This window comes from Amblyomma mixtum, chromosome 1, assembly GCF_055824585.1.
Source record: "Amblyomma mixtum isolate Tamu chromosome 1, ASM5582458v1, whole genome shotgun sequence".
NCBI classification, from domain to species: Eukaryota; Metazoa; Arthropoda; class Arachnida; order Ixodida; family Ixodidae; genus Amblyomma; species Amblyomma mixtum.
Window position 1 is genome coordinate 72615743 of NC_143012.1, and position 20258 is coordinate 72636000.

Sequence of the window (20258 nt, forward strand, 5' to 3'; positions counted from 1 at the left end):
GTAAAAAGGGAGTACCTGTCATCTAGTGCACAAAAGGGTGTGAAGACAGCTTACTTCCTGTTTATTCCAGTATAGGCGTATTTGTGTTTAGAGTCTATATCAATTCCCCTTCCCAACTTCTTCTCGAAGGCCGTCAACCCTGACGTCACGGATATCTAAAAAAAAAAAGAAGACAACGGCTGTTGCGAGCACATCGAAGTAAAAAAAAAACAAAGTAACCGAGCGCCGGTCGCGCCAAAAAGGGCCTTGGCTGGACAAGTTCGCGTGGTGCCCTCATTAAGCGAGCTATCGGCTCTGAGAGTGAGGGCGTTTAGCGGTCACTCTACGGCGCCGCCGCTGAAGGCGGCCCCGATAATGTCGTCTGCATAACCGCTCAGTGACGCGTAATGCCGTCCAGGTGCCCCGTGCCGGCCGTAATTAGGGCCGAACGAGGACAATGCCACGAGCCAAGGCAAGACGAGACGGGTCAGAAAGTTTTTGCCAGCGGTGGAACTTCCTCGGCGAAGCGAAGGGCGGAGGGCTACCTCTGAAAGCGAAGCGCCAGTAGAAGGAAGTTTGGTGAGTTGGGGTCAGACATAGCCAGTGAGACAGGGAGCAAGTTTAGAAGTGAACGAACCCAAGTGCCTGCAGAACACAAACATACAAGAACATAACCTCGCAGTGCACTGCGAAGACAGTCTATAGACTTCTTATTGACTCTATTGACTCCCTATAGATATTGCTTTATGTCTATTCATAGTCTATAGACTGTCTATAGACAAAAGTGCACTAAAAGTGTATGGCCATAGATCTATAGATTGTCTATAGACTGTCTAGGGCATTTGCATTGCCCATAGACTTCTGTCTGTAGACAGTCTATAGACTTTACAGACAGAAGTCTATAGACACGCTATAGACTGTGAAATGTTTTTTTTTGTAAAGGTGAATAGCGGAGTAATGAAAAATGAGGGACGCCTGTATTCCATCCTTCCTGCAACTTGATTTGTGCGCTGTTCATCATGAAACGCGTAGCGACCCAAGCGAGCTGGCATAAAAGGAGAACTAGCGTTTCTATATCAGGGCGGTAAACACCTGACAACCAAAAGTGCACCATCGTTTCCCCCCCTTTCAACATCAGTTCACGTCCATGCTGGACAAAATGCCACTTTTGTGCTCAGTCAGCATGCCCAACATGCCCGTTTGCCACCAAACCACCATGCCGAGCATGCCCCGTTGGATAAAACTCGTCATGCCCAAAATGCCCCTCTGAGTCGGAACACAACGTGCGCATCTTGCCTACTAAGTTCAAACCCACCATGCCCAACATGCCCAATTTGGTTGAAGATCGTCCTGACTCTTAGGTTGAATTCCACCGTATCCAAAACGTTCTTTTGTCCTGTACTCCACCTTGTGGGATTCCCCTAGAATTGGTACAACACCGTGCCGATTTGTAGTTGTTTATCAATCCACTCTCGGCCTACCATCTGACCTGCTATCCGTCCTGGTTAGCTCACTTCTTACAGCGACTGTCCCGGCCGCGTATTCGCCAACTGCAGCCTGTACAGCCACAAGGCTTGAAACCACGATGAATTGATCACGGTGACTGAAGATTGTCACAACGGCTTACCTAAAAGGGGTAATTATTCCCTAAATAATGATTAAACGGCGTTATATTGCACTAAGCGTCACGATTTGCGACCTAAAAGGGAAGAAAATTAAGAAATGAAATTAAAAAAACAATAAAATTACAGTACAGAGAGCGGAGTCGAACGGCCGACCTTCCATACGCAACACGTGCCTCTAATCCACTGCGCCATAGCGGCGATGTCAAGCCGTCGTTCTGAAAGAATATTTATAACGAGCCTTAATGGTTGCTGCTAATTGCCGGTGGGCGGCGCTGTCATCGCTGGCTGTACCGGCTGCATTTGGCGAACACGCGTCCCGGCCAGGAGGTGGTCCCGAGTTCGAACCCCGGAATGGGACAAACTTTTCTTCTACTACGAAGTTTCTGTGAAAGACGTGTAGCTTTCCTTAATAGCGGTATGACAACGCTTGAGTATGCTGATTAGTAATTACTTCCCTATTATATGTCCCTTTAATTAAAAAGCCTACTGTGTCCAACATGCCCCTTTGCGTTCAAAGCCATCTGGGGATTTCTGGGCGGCTGTATATTAATGCCAGAGTTTTTTGTTGCTCCTGAAAGCACGAAAGAGTCTCCTTAACATTGCAATGATCCCTAAGACTGCTATTGACTTAAAAAAAAACGAGTAAAGGGTCTAATCATTCATAGGAAGAGTATAAGGAATCGAATCTGCGTACCGCTCCGAGCTACCATGACGAGAACTAGCTTTGCTCTTTTTTAGCTTTCCTAAATAAAGTCTTAAAAGGCAAAGAAACTCGATCGCAGTTTTTTTCCCCCGAAGTTTTCGAGTAATAGGAGCAATTCCTTTTTTGAAAGTATAACGAACTGTTTCGATAACGAGAAGGCGACATGCCCTAGTAATATCTCCTGAGTACACAGGACGTCTAGTGAGGTGTAATACCATCTGCCCTGGAGGAGCCCCTAACAAGTACTAACCTGAACGTTGCCGCTAGGCATGGTAAGACGAGACGACACACGACGAAATTATTGCAGGCGATGAGACTGCTCCTCAATAACAGTGACCGAGCCTGAAGCAACTCATGGAAGGAGAAAATTTGATAAGGCCGGGCCAGACGAACTCTGGAGGAAGATGGGGGCGGGGGGGCTGGAGGAACAAATTTGAACGATCCCCGGGGCTAAGGGACGCGAGAAGGATGTTAATGAATAAATAAATTATGTGTGCCTGAAGTCATGCATGCATGGCGCAATTTAATAGCGTGGCTAGCGGTAAAGAGAAGAAAAAAAAACAGAAACGCTGAGGCAGCGTATGAGTATCGAGCGTTAGCAATATCGAACGAATATTCAGTCATTAGCTATCTTCGCTAGATCCTGTACAAAGTTTTCTTTATATCTGGATATCTACTTTCTGATGCCAACGTATACAGCGCAAAAAGACAAATCATTTGACACCACTTCGAATGTCCTACGTCAATTAGTTTGCCGGTTATGATATTTTGAAGTTTCAAGAAGTCACGGTTTGGGGAACCAAAGGTCTTCAGTGCGAATCCCTATGATACGCTGCGCTTTGATTCCACAAGTAATGTTATGCTCCGTAACAAGCTGAATCGTTTGATACCACTCCGAACATACACCAATTATGCGGTCCACAATCTGTGTACCAATGGTACCACCCACTGGTGCCACTTGAATGACCTTTTCTTCCGTACTAACGTGACCTTGAGTAATGGGGGTATTAGGGATAACGCTCTAAAGCGAGATTTAATGACGACACTCACAGGGAAAGGGATCGAGTCTGCGACATAGAAAGTGCCACGAGTGCACTTATATATCACTGCTTTTTTTATGTATCACTACTTTTATATACACTGCCTGCAGTTGTACCTGCAATTAAAGTGCACACGACAGGCAATTCCAGAGGCGACACCTTAAACTTCAGACGTAGTCAAATGCCAAGGAGCAAGCAAAGCACACAAACGGAGGTAGTCAGCGAGTGTGTTAGACGTACAGTGAACGTTATAGTAAGAGAGGTGAAATATACCATGAATTTCGGTGCCTGTTCGCCAGGGTATACTACTAGCTGGTCTAGAATTTCGAGCAAAACAAACAACGCATAAGAATTATTCGATCCGTTTGAAGCCCTAAAGCAAGTCCTTTATAGAGTACAAAAAGATTGGTTTGTTTGGTTTGCTGCTGTTTAACGTCCCAAAGCGACTCAGGCTATGAGAGACGCTGCAGTGAAGGGCTCCGGAAATTTCGACCACCTGGGGTTCTTTAACGTGCACTGACATCGCACAGTACACGGGCCTCTAGAATTTCGCCTCCATCGAAATTCAACCGCCGCGGCCGGGATCGAACCCGCGTCTTTCGGGTCAGCAGCCGAGCGCCGTAACCACTGAGCCACCGCGGCGGGAGTACAAAAAGAAGTGGACACATTACGAGCACTTCCTTCCCGACATATTCCTCTCATGGGGAAGTAAACGAGCACCCAGTACCTAATCCTGTACGCTGCAAGGGCCATATATTGATACCCAGCACCTGAGGAAGCGTTGAGCAAGGCTGAGCTATAGAATCACGACTACTGAGCAAACAAGGGGTAAGAAGGCCCAAGGGAAAACAAGTGCTGACCTCTGTTGGGCGCGATAACAAGCGCGCTGCGCCCCAGTGAAATGAACCGCGCAAGGCCGAAGCCAAGGGGCTCAGTGAAATGGCACGCGACCTTTGAAGGCCTCTGCCCGAGACCGCCCACCCGGGCACTTTCGACACGCACTGACGTATCAATTCCAGCAACAAAAACAAACAAAAATGATAGATAAAACAACAACAAAGCGGACCTGCAAGCGCGATAACTGGGCGTGCAAAATGGGCTGCCTCTTTGCCTCGCGCCACAGGCGCAGCTAAGGCGTGCGCAGCGCACCAGCGCCCTCTTAACCGTACACTTTCTGCTTGCTCCTACAGTGGCGGTCGCAAATTAGGCCGGCGAGATGTGTAAGCGAGATAGATCGGCGGGCCCAGCGGGAGTAGGAGGACTTGGAAGGAGAGTGATCGTTGGGCCGGGCACTGGTCGGTCCGAATTGGCTAGTATAAGTCCGCGCCGTGATGGATTGGATTGGCTCGCGTGCTGGCTGCTCTGTTGGCGCGTGGTGCGCGAAATCTGCTGGTGCTCAGTGATGTGTGTACGACTGTGCGAAACAAGTTGAGAGGAACATTGGGAGGGACGGTATAGGTTAAAGAATGACGAGTTGGTTGTGCCAAGAGGAAAGTAGATATTGGTTGGCTGCAAATTTAACCTGAAGGTTTAACGAGCCATGCTGGGTGGAACTCCTGGACGCCCGCCAAGGTGGCACTGCAGCCGTGCATGCATTCAGCTCAGTTTGAGTTTAGACGTAGCACAGAAACTGGCGTATAATGAGACGTCGGTGCATATAGACAGCTGTAGGCGTCGATATTAATCCATAGCCCTCAACAATGGGCCGTGCCTCACAACCTATAGGAGTGAGATTTCGAGCGGGAAACTTTACACTTAAAGCTAAACTCTCATTTGCTATAGGATGTGAATATGACGATGATGGTTTCGATGTATCGCAAGTTAGCTAGAAAGAGAGCTTTCCCTCTAGTCTACCATGCATGAGTTCCCGTCGATAATTTTCTAGTATGCATCGCTACTGGATTCGTAATGGTCAAAAATCAGAAATTCTTACACCAGCTGGAAATGCTACTAGCACAGTGAAAAGGTACGAAATAACCACGAAGTACCAGTCCGCAGCTGCAGGTAGTGGGTGGGAGTATATTAAAATAAGTTAAAAAGGTGAGCAACGTGTGTGCTCTTAAAATGTTTATAGTGTTACGATGTCTACCGTACATGAGCCTAGAAAACAATTTATAGAGCCGGAAGTTCATACTTATTGATAGAGCCGAACTTCAACCTTGCACTTCGCGCTTGCACCTTTTCCTGAAGATGAGATGCATGAGAAGGCCGCCAGTAAGGAAACGAAATTCATTTATTTATCTTCGGCAACTATAAGAAATCTGTTCACGTATTTAGTTTCGTTATACATCCATCCTTGCCAATCGCTGTCTCCTGTCCTTACAGTTTTATAGTTTCTACGCAGAAAACAGTGGTGAGGGCTGTCAGCCTTTAAATGAAAAATCACTAGGCTATGCATTTTGTTAATTTCCAGAACAAAACCGACCGCAGTATCTGCTATAACCATGGCCGCAGTGGATGGAGCCGTATTAATCTCAGCTACCTATACAGCGTCGCTTAAGGATCTTAGAAAATTCCATATACTCTTGTTTAAGCACTTCGCCTTTATCAAAATGCCACCGCCGCGGCCAAAGTCTACCCGCAACTATCTCGCTGAGGAGCACGACGCCTCAGCCACCGAGCTACAGCGGCACTAAATTTCTTTAAAGCATGTAGAGTTTCTATCGAGCTCACGTGCGTCAAGCTAAAACTAAAGCTCATTAAAAATGCTTCACAGGCAGCACTTTTAACAAGCCGTGCTCTGACAACACGCGCTCCGACGGAAAACTAATAAATGAAACAGCGCAAAATAATTAGTGCCTTCAACAAGGCAACATGATTAGCATCAGCCGCGGCTTTAAACCGTACGTTAGCGGCCCCTGGTTACAAACACCTCGGTACCCGTCGCGGCGTAAACTTATCATCCCTTTCACCCGGGACACTTTCTGCGCGTGAAAGAATAAGCTTGACCATAACTCTAGCCGGCTCACCGGTGCGGCGCGGAGGGAACGACCTCTTCTGATTTCGCGCTGGACGGCCAAGCTGCGGGTAGTGTTTTCTGCGTTTTTGTTTATTTTTCTTGTTTGTTTTATTCCTATTTTCGCGAGGCTCAAGCTATTCCTCTTTTTTCGCGCCTTTCTCGGACGTCGCTGCCAACGGTGGGGGAACTAATGAACGGCCCTCGCAATTAGGCGTGACAGCGCCGGTCCAGCCAAGTATAGTCAGAGCCAAGCTTGAATCCCCGGAAACGGTGCAGCGCTGTAGACGCTGGAGATGGTTTGGGGTGGTCTGCGGCCGCATTGACGATTCCTGCAGGTTAGCCGGTAGCTATTGCAGGTCATTCGCGTTAGACGGGAATACGGTGGCAAGGCATGGTAGGCTACAGTCAAGACCAGTCTCTATGCTGAAATTCGTACGTGATATGCTCATTGGACGTAAATGCCAGGGGCCTTTGCGCCACTGCATACGTAACTTATATGATGATGATGATGAAATAAGGGAAGTCAAAAACCAGGTTTTTAAATGGACGAGGGTTAATAGTGGAATCAACCTTGGCAGGTCTCTCTATATAAGATAGAATATACGACTGACTTAGGCAAGACGTGTGGTCTGAATGGAAGACTGATGGAATGACAGTTCAACAAAGCAAACTTCCAAACAAAGGAAATGTAGTCATGTCGCTGGGGCAAGGGTAAACAGCCAGGTCGGAAGATAAGATTTAAAATTTGAAAAAGGTTTGAAAAGTAGAGCGATCTTGGCTCGCGCAGATTAGGGCTGATCGAAGGTCAATAGGAGAGGCAATCGTATTCCAGAGAACATATCTCGGTGGTGGTGATGATGATGAAGCCCCTGACGCAGGTCCTGAAGTAAAAAGGGTTGCATGCATGGGTAAAGAAAGGAGAGATGAAAAAAGATAAAATGGCACGAGTATAACCGAGGCGAATGCTCGGTTGGCTATTCTACACTTTTCGAGTGAATCAGGTGATGATACGAGAGAGATGCGTTCGGGCGTGGAAGGCGGAACAGTGGCAAAGGAGTAAACGACGGAGCAAGCCAGGAGTTCCAGCAATGTCTAACACACCGCTGCCATAATGCTAGAAAAGAAATTACGCATCTGAATTTAACGTCCTTCTTGGCGAAAGAAAAACCTCGCCTTAAAACAGCGGCCAATCGAAACCCGATTCCAGGATACTGCATTCGCTATTCCGGCAAAACTATCTTAGGAGGCCAGTTAACGGTAAGGGAACGCCTACTTTACTAGACGCTCGAAACAGGGTGTTATGTTAGTCCTAATTTGTTCAGAAAAATGTCTCAAGCTGCATACGTTTTATGATACGGTTAACCGCCAGCATGTAAATGCTAATTGCAGATGATGTGGATACCTTGATGGATACCTAAGGGGCAATGAAAACCAGGAACTTATACAGTAATACATATTTGCCAATATGAACAAGAGTGGTTTTCTGAAGTCGATGTTGATTGTGAGTGGTAACTCCCCCTGAACACAGCGAACTTTGCTTCTACTTAGCTTCTACTTAGCCAACTTGGCGAATGTTAACTGTGCATCACCTGGACGTTACAAATACCATCTACAAAACCGCCCGCCGCGGTCGTGGCTAACCGGTTATGGAGCTCGGCTGCTGACCCAAAAGTGGCGGGTTCGATTCCGGCCACAGTGGACTAATTTCGATGCAGGCGAAGTTCTAGTGGCCCATGTACTGTGGGATGTCATTGCACATTAAAGAACTCCAGGTGGTCGCAATTTCCAGAGCCCTTCACTACGGCATCCTTGATAACCTGAGTCGCTTTGGAACGTTATACCTCCTAAACCTAAACCTAAAACCATTTACAAAACCGACATCCGATCCACTATCGAAATGTAATCGCACAACCACGTAAAGTTTTTTTTCTTTTTGTAAAGAACACGCTGAAACTTCGGCAGATGCTACTTATAAGTGCTCCCTGTATTGTAAAAAGCATTGCGAACTCGAAAGGCGGTTAGCTTCCACAGTGTTTAACTTCCACAATCTTCCACAGCGTTGCATGGTTCTAGCGGCCTCGAGCTTAGCAAAAGCGTCACCAAGCCGGCGCAGGATGGATCACACTCCGGGTGACAAACGGTGCTTTCGACACGACCGGCGCGGCTACTTAGAGAGCGAACGAAAGCGAGGCACGTAGAAAGGAAAGTAAAAGAAGTAGAACAAGCAAGGCAGCGTTCCGGACGGCGACCTTCCAAGGAATGTAAGCAGTCCCCTCACTCCCCTTTGCCCCTTTTGCTTTTCCATCAAGCAGCAAGTTTCTTCGGTCGCCGTGGTTTACACTTTCTTTTTATGTTTGTCTTTAGGTTTTATCTGCAGCGTCGACGTCGTTATGCGGCCAGCGCGTAATGAGACAGAAAAATTAAGATAAGCGAGGCTGAGAGAAGGTGAGCAGGATGGATGGCTTGCGGGCCAGCGGGAAGGAGTGAGCGTTTCGCTACGAGTTTGCTGGTGCGTACGCTGGACTGAGATTTTATTTAGTATAACATGCAATTGAAGCTATGTAGATGTTGCACAATGTATATTTCTTCACTGCGGAATGTTTATCTTTAAGGAATTGAAGTTCTTTTATCAGTAGGTGTTCTCGCGCATGCGGTGTGATTATTGATTTCTTTTTTTTAGGCACCTGGTCGAGGCCTACAAATGTGTGGTATGTCCGTGAACAAAGTCGGTTTATGTCTAGCGCTTGCGTTCTCTTCTTCTCTCCTTTCGTCCCTGTTTTTAGCACTACTGCTATGTCACCTTAATCTAAACACCAACTAGCCAAGCTTTCTGACTTAAACCCAGTACAGTCTCGTAGACAGACCATGGAGGCTTCATTGCTAGTGGAACTCGCCGTGAGAATTCTTCCTTGTTTTGAGATCAGTTTAATCACCGATAACGCTTTTACGTCACTCAAATAGCAATAGTAGCAACTCTAGCAGCCTGTGCTCATGTTCAGAAGCTTTACGAATTTCGGATGTCGGTACGTAAATGGCACAGTTGTCAAAGTGTCATCGCGAGTAAAATTGGAGAGAACGGTCAGGTCTCATCCAGTTTTTACACAGAGTTTGCAGCCACTTTGTTTTTTTGCCTATAACGTTCCGATATCTTTACGTTCCACTATACGCCTCTAAATATGGCAATTTTACCACTTACATAACAAATACGAGATATATACTTATTTCTGTTCCAAACAGCTTGCAGGGGCGTAGACATGCGCTCGGGCCAAAAAGAAGTAAAAAGGGGGGTAAGATGTCCTCTAGCGCACACCCTTGTATAAAAGCGAGTGTTCTAGAGGGCAAATTAAACCATTTTTACTCCCATATAGGCATGTACCTGTTTAGAGTGTAGGCTCCATCGCTGGTTGAGCTGCGCTCCATAAACCTCATTTTTATAACACCCTTCCTAAAGTTCAGTTTACGGTCTCTTGTTCGTAGCTAATTATTAACAATGAACCAACTAACTGGCTCATGAAGAAGCCATCCTGCATTGAACATTGCATTGAATGCATCCTGCATTGCTGCCACAGCGGCAGCGCTATACGTGGTATACGTGGTTGCTGGCCTACTGAAGGTTTCCATATGACGAGTTCCATAATTCCATGTTTCATAAGAAATTCTATGGAGTCAATATGAAGCATGCGGAGTGGGTATGGACTATATGGAAGCATGTATGGAATCTTATGGACTCCATATGAAGTCATGTACACTGTATGCGGAAACCGTATAGCAATTATGTTGAATACTTATGGACTTCCTACAGACAAGGTATCGATTTCAATAGATATTTCCATATATTGTGCAATCTATATTCCCATAATTTCATACGAGCGGCTCATATAAAACGTTTCAGTAGGGTTAATGCATGGCGGCTAATGGGCGGCTGCTCTATTTCCCTCGCGCACGGTGGCGCCACCTATAAATGAGCGCCGCAGAGGCCCGCAAGCGATCGTGGCCCGAAGCTAAGGGAGCGACGAGAGACGCGATTAAGAAGTCATTTGTACCCACGCCTCGGGGGCCTTCGGTGAGCGCCTTCGTGCTCGGTCGCCGCCGGATTCTTCGGGGCGGGTGTGATAAGAGGTTTTAAGGCTCAAGGTAGAAACCACCATATACGAGCAGGGTCGCAATGGACACTGGAAGAACCAACACTAAAGAAACGAAGAAAAACAAGGAAATAGAAAGAAACAGAGGAGGATTAGACGATGGGGGACTTAAGGGGAAACGATTGAGTTCATAGTTTCTGCACTTTCAGTGACACTGGCCGTCATGACCGTATACTCTAGCCACCGCCGTGAGAAAATAAAAACGATTTACTGAGCTCTGAGACTACCGTTCTTGCAAGGGATCGCAGAGGTGTGGCCACGATAGGTGACGCGCAAACTTTCCCGCCCTCGATAAACGCATTCATTATGATGGCTCATCGGGATCTCGTGCATAGAGGTGAGACATTTTCTGAAGTGTCCCCCACTTCACCCCACTAATCGCTTAAAGGTCACTGAAGGTGAATTGAAGCTGGCCTATATCAACAGATCAGAGAGTTTTGATAACAAAGAGAGTACTTTCACTGAAAAAGCAGCTTTCATAAGCAAGAGTAGACGGGTTAAGAAATGAACGAAATACAGGCATTGCCGTGGCCGGGTGCTTTCGTGAGCAAACTTCAGTGACGTCAATGTATATCTATGGACGCGGACATCTGAGGCTAAACCACATAGGCTTTTACTGCCAGCACACGCGCTCGCAGAGTCGAAACTTCTCTCTGCGCCATTATCAGTGTCACGGTTATGAATTGAGCAGCAGGAAAAAAAAAAGATTCTATTTTCAACCAGCAAGGCAAACGTAGCAGGGGACGGCAGAAAGTTGGGTGGGCGGATGAGATTAAGAAGTTTGCGGGGATACAGTGGCCGAAACTGGCAAAGGACAGGGTTAATTGGAGAGACACGGGAGAGGCCTTTGCCCTGCAGTGGGCGTAGTCAGGCTGATGATGATGATTTTCACCCTAAAATCTACACTTGTTTAAACAAAAAAAGAGTAAAAAGAGCACACTCCATTTTTAAAAGGGGTACTAGAGGACAACTTACTCCATTCGTGCTTAGAGAGTATCAGCAACGAATACACCTTTGACCTTTGACCGAATACACCTTTGCACGACGAATATAACTTTTGCTGTCGAGTGGACGCTTACAGAGCCACAAAAAGCCAGACAACCAATTTTTCCTGAGAGCAAAACCTTCCGAAATTTTTCCTCGGGGCTCCTGTTATGTTTAGGTGCACATGGAGGACGTTACCTTTGGCCAGCTGGTGACAGCTACAGTTTCCTATTAATGAAAACGACAGTTTGTTGACAGGAAAGGAAATACGCACTGAATGTCTCGCTCTAGGCGGACAACTCTACTGCGCCGCGATGATAGGAATTTAAAGCAGGAATAGGGATAGAGGATCCGGGTTAATATCGACCACTCGGTGATTTTAACATGCGCTGACTTCGCTCAATACTAATACCACCTAGACTACAGAGCACGAGCGTCTTCTTCGTTTCACTTCCATCATGAATTGTAAGAGAGTCCGTATAGAGCTATAGATGTATATCTATATAGATATAGATATATGCAAATACCTATAGATATACAAATATCCATATATATAGAGGTATATAGAGAGACTCTATATAGAGTCTATCGAGAGTCTATAGAAAGCTTCTAGAGTTTCGTCTATATAATTTACAGACTTTCGATAGACAAATCCTAACCCTACCTTATTGGCAATAAAAAGAATATAGAGAATCTATAGAATTATAGTCATACACTTTCAGTAGACTTCTTTCTGTACACACTGAATAGATTGTGAATAGAGAAAAGGAAATATCTACTGTCAGGCAATACTGCCTAGTATGTAGACCACTTTTATAAGGTAGTCACCGCTGAACCTCCAGCGCGTCGGACAGTTCCGTGTTCGACATACAACACAGACAGTCTTTAACCCGAAGAGAGTGCACTATGCAGTTATCCTTCTAACCGTAACTTGGGACCACGCCCTTTCGGCCCCTAAGGGAAGATTACCGCGTATGTTCGTGGGACGTCGTCGGTGGCGCCAGAGCGTCGATCTCGACGGCATAGCTTCGTGTCCCAATCACCCTTCGCATCTACATCGTCGCCGGGCACACGGAGGGAAATCGGAGCGACAGTGATCAAGTGGTCCACTTGTAAGCGTCGCGCGTGTACGCACGATGGCTCCCAGCCAACGGCACTCCCGACGCTGAGTTATGTGAGTGTGCAATTCAGAGGAAGGCGCGGACATGCGCGGAGACATTTAGATAGCTAAGAGGCTGCGAGAATACTGATTAAACTGGGTGGCCAGTAGCGCTGCCGGTAGCCGATGTCCTTTGACGGAGTACCTAGATTGGTTTTTCAAGGTTCGGTTTCTCAAGTCGAGCGAAAACGATGACTCCTCCTGATTGCACCCTTGCTGCGACCGGTACGAATGCACTGAAGAATCATAGCGAAACGTGTTGGGTGGCTTGCTCTATAACCTCGTAGGCTATTTCGAGGCCTTTCTGGGCTTGTAATCTCCCCCCCCCCCTATTTCCCTGTTAATATACGTTACACTAATCTACATTTAAGGAGCACATTTTTTTCCGGTTCCTTTTCATACAAGGGGGCGGTAAAATTGGTCTGCGTGTCCAAGAACTGAACGAAAAAAATGACCAAATTGTCGGCTCTGCCGTTACAAATACCACTGCCAAAGAAAGGTGCGTCTTTTTAACAAAGGCAATGAAATATCTCCTCATGGTCGACATGCATGTGCCTCGCCTCTTACATTCAACGGAATGTTTATCGTTTTCGAGGTGGCCGAAAGAAACAGCATGAAGACCTGCAAAATGCGCAAGACCATATGTGGCGCCGAACAGGGGACGAGAGGCAGCACTAAATTCATAAATCATTATCTCTCCTCGTAAAAAGAGACTACACCAAGCTATTTCTTTTTTTTTTAAGCGGGAAAAAATGCCAGGGTTGCATACCATCCCGATTAACTCTGGACATCGGCCAAAAACTGCATTTCGTGGCCACTTTAAGATGGGTACTTAACAACCACGTGACCCAGCGATGCAGGCGGAGACATAGAGAAAAGAGACTCTTCTCACTTTGTTCGGAAATCTTCAACAGTCCCAGCTTCCTCAGTGCAGCGTACCGAAAGTAGCTGTCGCTCCCTAGATGCCCGGAACTGTTTTATACAGGGGGACGGAACTTCGTAACGATGACCTTGTCTCCCAAATTCAGCTTGGGCTCTTACTGAGTCGTCCTGTTCTTGAAACTCAACGAATAGCCTAATTGCAATGTAATACGTTCACCACTACATTCAGCTATGTAACACACTGAAATAAGCAAGAATTTATTAATTTTCCGCAGTCACTGTACGCGAGCTGAGGGAATAACAGTTATACTCTTTAATTTTGTTTTACATAACACAGCTCGAGTAGGCATGTACTTATTTTCTCGGTAATCTTGGTATGAGGGGAGAATAAATCTCAAAAATGAAGAGGCTTCCTCACCACCAACACTTTTATGCACTATAATACGGAGTTCTCGTGTTGCTGCTTGCACCTATAAACTTTGAGCTGATTACACAGCTGCTTGGAAAGTAACTCCGGTGGGGCACCAAAAAAAAATTGCAAATAAAATGTCCCAGCCCTTACAAGCAGTAGCTAGTATAGCGTCTGAAAGACACGTAACATATTCTTCACATTTTTTCCCACCTTCAGCGCATCCAAAGATTTTCAATGCCGCGCTGGGGAATATCTCATAAAATGCGTTGACAGTTTCCGCAGTTTCCGCGCAAATACTTCAGCAAGAAATTACTTCAACTCCTTCTGAGCAAATCTCGAACGAAGAACCCAGACAACTGGTAAACAAGGGATTTTGGATAACGTTGAGGAAACCGTAAGTTCTAGCGTGGTCCGCATCTTTCGTTTCCTACACTCTTTTCAGCTCTGTTATCGAAGCACTCCCCTCAAGACTGCTTGAGTGGTCCGCAGCTTTAGTTTGCTATAGTAGTTTGAGCGCTTTTATCGAAGAACTGCCTTAAAGACTATTTGTGAAACAAAAAGCCCTTGAAAACACCACCGCCCAAATCGAAAACTTTCTCAGCTTCAGCACAGTCTAGTTATCGAGCTTGTAACTAAAACCCATCTAGCCCGTTTATTTGCTCTCGGGCGTTTTCCGAGTTCGCTGAGCGTATATCCTTTATATGTCGCCTGGAAGTATATACCAGGAAAGAAGCTATAATGACTTTAAAGCACGCTCGTAGATATTATTACGCTTCCACACTTATAAAAGATACAGTCATAAGTTTGCGCTCCACTTCAAGCCCTAGAAAGTCCGAAGAAGACTTCTCGGAAGCTAGCAGCTCAGGAGTGCCCGTGAAGCCTTATGGTTAGATATAGCATCTTCCGAGAAACCGGCAACTGTTAGGGCCTTCGCGAATCGCCTGGAGCTTCATGGAAATCGATCTCGCACTTATTTGTCACAGATGCACAGAAAATATCCTTACGGGAAAGGTTTTAGACAGTCTATAGAGTTTCTATAAGCTTTTGTCTATAAAGTCTATAGAAAAATCCTACAGAACGGTCTATAGGCTATACAAATGCCATAGACACTCTATAGACAATCTATAGATTTATGGCCTGGTAAATTTTTGTCTATAGACTATTAACAGACAAAAAGCAATATCTATAGGAAGTCAACAGAGCCAATAAGAAGTCTACAGATTGTCTATAGTACATTTTTATAAGGGTAGGGTGCCCGCTTCAGTTTATTCCTCACACTGCGTACGAATTTAGTTATGTGCAGAGTGCTTCGCTGGCTGCGTCTTTGCCACAGCTCCGCGGAAAATAGGGTCCACGCTTCAACCCAAACCTTACACTGAGTACGAATTTAGTTATGTGCAGAATGCTTCCCTGGCTGCAGCACCGCTGTCAGGGGCGATCGGCGAATGCAGAAACGTGGTCAGCTACGTACTTCGTCACTGCGCTGCAGATATTCCCGCTGATTACTTTCCTTTTTTGGAGCGCTTAGTTCTTTCTTCCTTGGAGCATGCAACATGTCTGACACAAAACTCTTATCTTGTGTAAGTTTGAACCATGTCTCTCTCTGTAGGAACTCTTTAATTAGAGTTCTTAAGGTCCCTTTCCCATAAGCTTTATATGCATGAAGAGATCTCAAGAGCGCTAACAAGAAGAATTAGACTGCTATTTTAGTATAGACTCTTGAATGATTGTTGGTGACGTGATTAAATTTTTGGATTACAAATCCAAGAAATAGTGAGAGGAATGAGCGGAGAGCTCCAGATTAAGCTTGACCACTGGCGTTCCTTACAACTTGCAGCAAAATCTGATCATACAGGTGCATTCACATTTCTACACCAACAACAAGCGGCTGCTGCATTTTTGTTTCGAACTCGCGACCTCGGTGCTCAGTGGCAGGGCGTCGCAGTTATGGACCCACGCAGTAGGTTTTATCGCATGCACGGCTTTGCACTGAGTATCCGTTAGGCGACTTAGAAGCATACTTGAGATAGTTTTGCAATTCAGGATGGAAGGCATAGAAATGGTTTCATACTACGCGTGTTTAACCGAGCGTAGAAATATTGTTTCAGGACTATGCATTTGGAAGAACAGGCATACGGGCGTAGAGGGAAGACGTAGTCACATTCGAAATATTGTATCTTTTACAGAGCTTTTCCCTCTTTATAGGCCGTGGCACGGTCCGAACTTTTAACCCTGATGGTCAAGAGAAACCAGTAGCGTTCTTATGTAACAGGAAAACGCTTAAAGTAAACTGCTGATATTAGAAGGCGAAGCTGTACACCACATGACACCCACTATCACCAAAAAAGCGTCACCTTTCGTTCGCGGGAGAAGATAAACGCACTCGCACTGAATGTGTACGAGCGGAAAGCAGTGGGCCTTCCAAGTATCTCCGGAAGCCTCAAGAGAAGCCGCGTCTCAAACCAAAATTTTCAATACCGGTATATTGTAAGGCATTGTAAAACTGTAAAATTGTAAAATATTGAAAGTAATGGTCAATTCGCCGCCGTGGTGGCTCAGTGGTTGTGGTGCTCGGCTGCTGACCCGAAATACGCCGGTTCGATCCCGGTCGCGGCGGTCGAATTTCGATGGAGGCGAAATTCTAGAGGCCCGTGTACTGTGCGATGTCAGTGCAGGTTAAAGAATCCAAGGTGGTGGAAATTTCCGGAGCCCTTCACTACGGCGTCTCTGATAGCCTGAGTCGCTTTCGGACGTTAAGCCCCATAAACCAAACCAACCAATGGTCCATTCTTCCGATATGTAGCAAATTATTTCTTTCATAGTGTTTCCATCGCTCGTATCGAGCAGGTAAGGCTGCCTCAGAAAACCAATTGGGAACGCTTTACACGATTGCAAAATCGTTAATAGCAAAAAAAATTCAAGCGTGTCGACAGGAGATCCGCGTATACACTGATTGTTATAGTGAAGTCTAACATGAAAAAAAAAACTGCGCTCATAAACTTTTCCCGCTCAAAAATGATTTTGTGCAAAATTGTTGGGTATGAGAAGGAGAGCGCAGTTTGGAGCACCTCAGCGCGCTGCTTATATCTGGATTTAAGCTGCACCCAATTCGCAAAGTGCAATATGTAGACGCTCACTGTGCTCTTCTGGTCTCTCCTCGTTGGAAGAAAGCAACGGTCTCAAGACAGAGCTCTCTGAGATCTCGGCAAACAGCGTGCCGTGCTCTGAGCGTCATTCGTCGCTAACAGTTCGAAGAAAAGCAGTCATAATGTCTGTTCCGGTACTGGTGAAGGGTATATATATATTCAGGCTCCGGGCGGAACACAGTAGCATACGACGCGATCGCCCTAATGAAAGCTCATCCATGGCACCCTATTGGTTCTTATACCTCAGTGACGTCACTCTACACGCAAGATACCATTCCCCTCGCGGCAAGGCGCCCTCGCTTGGAAAGAGCTGAGTGCCATGCGTAGCAGTCAGCGCCCATAGTTTCTCCAGCTCTCCTCTGTATTTTTTCTTGTTTATGTGTGTCAATAGCGCCCCCCAACAGTGCGACAAGAGAGAGCCTCTAATCACTTCCCTTTTCCGTACGCGCCTGACGACAAACAGTTTCCCGAATGAGGTTCGGGATGGGGATGCATGGTCCCGAAAGACTGATTCGTACCGAATGGGATCGAGAAAAAGGGAAAAAAAGGAGAAAAAAGAAACGGCGTTACAGGAAAGAATGCAGCGAGAGCTAACTGCCATCGAGAGCTGACTGCCGTCCTCAGTCGTAATCCTTAAGGTTCCGGAGGAAACCCTTCGGGTAGTGTCTGTCTATGCTCTAGCCTAACGAACTACTACTGCCGCTGTGTTAACGGTTAGAGCACTGCACTAACGGGATGCGGATCGTATCTTACGGAACAAGATCTGTGCGAGTGGGCGTAAAGACCTGCACAGCCGTGCCAGCGTACATAGGAGTAACATAGCAGCTTGTCCAGTCGAGTAGGAAGACGCTGTCTTGCCTTGCTTTGGCACTACTCGTTTCGCTTAATTCCCTTCGTTTCTTCTTGTACTGTGATTACTTGCTCCATTAACACCCAGACGGTCAACTATATAAATACTGAGGGAGAGTTGCACTTATAACATAGAAAGCCACATCTCAGCGCATACACTCTAACCAAGAATACGCCTGTATCAGACTAAAGAGGGAGTAATCTGTCCTCTAGCATACACCCTTTTATAAATATGTATGCGCTAGAGAAAACATTACTTCCTTTTTACTTCTTTCTGCTTGGAGAGTATAGCCGCCGATTTTGAGATGCGGTGCACAGTGAAGAAGCTTGCACTCTTGAGAGTGTTTCCATATGTCTGAAATTGTCTAACAACGACAAAAATGGGCAGAAAGGAGTTTGAAACATCTATAATATGAGCGCTTCATTTACAGTGACACTCGTTAAGCGCAATCGTGTTTTAACAAGCTGCACCTGTCATGAAGGGTGTAACGACCCCCCATTGCTTCAAAAAGGTGTTGATGCTACGGTGTTAAAGTCGAATATGCATCATCGGATATGCCCACGCATGCTATTAACTATGTGTCGTGTGCACCCTAATTTCTTTTTCCCCCCTTCCCACCAATCCTCGCCGATAGGTGTAGGTGTCGATCTATATGGGTAGAGTTGCTATATGCCTTTTCAGTTTTTCATGCCCCACCTTCCTCCATCGGCCGCTCCAAAACAGCCTATTCTTTACATGTCAGGAATAACCATGATATTCTGCTGACTCTACATGCACTCTGTGACATCATGTATTGGGGAGATGCTTGAAAACCACCGTCCAGAAGCTAATTATTCTCACAGCCCTTACAAAAAACTTTTAGACAGTCTATACACTGTCTACAGACTTCTGTCTATAAAGTCTATAGACTGTCTATAGACAAATTCTAGAGAACTGTCTATAGGCAATATGCTTTACACAGTCTGTAGATGATTTACATGTCATATATAACTAGAAATAGGTAGTCGGCTGACTGTTCATGGTCTCTGTGACAAAATGTACTGGTGAGGTGCTTGTAAAACCACTGACCGGAACGCCATTTTTCTCACAGCAGAAGACAGATTGAAGAGGAGGAGGAACGACTCTATTTCAGTCGCCTATTAGAGTATACGACAGTGCTGAAGTTTAGAGCACCAAAGTTAAGCTGGGGTAGGACGTAGAAGGACGGTTCAGAAAGTAAAAGAATTTCATGGCGACCGGTAAGAAGTCGAAACCAACGCATTCATACATAAAAATTAAGGGCAAAACCACTTTTGGACAGGAACAAACTTATGAACGGATTTTTTTTTTTCACATGTAAAATTTCACTATAACAATCAGAATATCAGCAGATCTCCCGTCGCCAGGCTTGCATTGTTTTCCTATTAACACTGTTGCTGTCGTCAAAAGCGTTCCCCATTGGCTTTTTATGGCAGTTAACTGCTCGATGCTAGCGATGGAAAAACACTGAAAGCAAGATTTCGCTACACAACGGAAGCATAGAGCGTTGCCTTCAATATTTTCTTAACAATACTTAACAAATTTCCAATATTCAAAACTGTTTTCCAACAATGTTGCGGATGCACCCAACAAGCCTCAAACACGAATGCCTCCCCCACCAGCTTCTCTTTTGATCCACTCTGCGCTCTTCCATCTTGTCATACTTTTTAATGAGTAGTACACGTGCTGTTATTCTTCCGTGCATTTTTTCCCTTCCTCATAACAAGATTGGAGAAGTTGTCCCTTAGAAGCAGAAGGACAGGGGCGGTCCGCAACAACCTTTGTGACGTAGTGATGTGGCACAGACGAAGATGCAGTATCCTGCACATGCTTAAAATGTTGCAAGCAGGCCGCTGAGTTTGGTATTCACGACTTGCTGTGTACGTGCGCAGGATAAAATGTCCAAGGAACGAGGTGATTAGAGGAAGTTAGACTAAAGGCTACAAGGGAAAAAGACATCTTCTGGCTGACAGGCATTACTAAGAGCCGGAACCTGCTCAGGCTTCTGGACGAAAATAGCCTTCACGACCTTCTACAGCATATCGACAGCATGTGTCTTATGCCACATGGCAAGTCCTCGAAATAATAATAACAAAAAAGAAAGCAGTGCTCGATGTTGCCATATGGAGAAGGGCAGTTGCGACTGGAAGAAACAAGGGAACACTAATGGGTTCGCCCACGCGGTAAAGGTTCCGAGAAGCTTTCTCGACGGCGTGCCCCAGATATCCTTTGTTTGTCTACTTGCACTGCGCACGTGTACGGCGCCGAACATTCATGATATGCTCGCGCCCTTGCATCGAGAAGGAACCAGCTCGCCAGGCCACCGTGAGAGGAACAAGCCATGACGTCTGTTTACTGC

At 45.9% G+C, this 20258-nt stretch overlaps 1 protein-coding gene across 1 annotated transcript in view; it reads right to left on the reverse strand.

The window, feature by feature from the left end:
- The window catches only part of LOC149366774 (ATP-binding cassette sub-family G member 8), a 323344-nt gene that overhangs the window by 166674 nt on the left and 136412 nt on the right, over positions 1-20258 (reverse strand). The window lies entirely within an intron of this gene.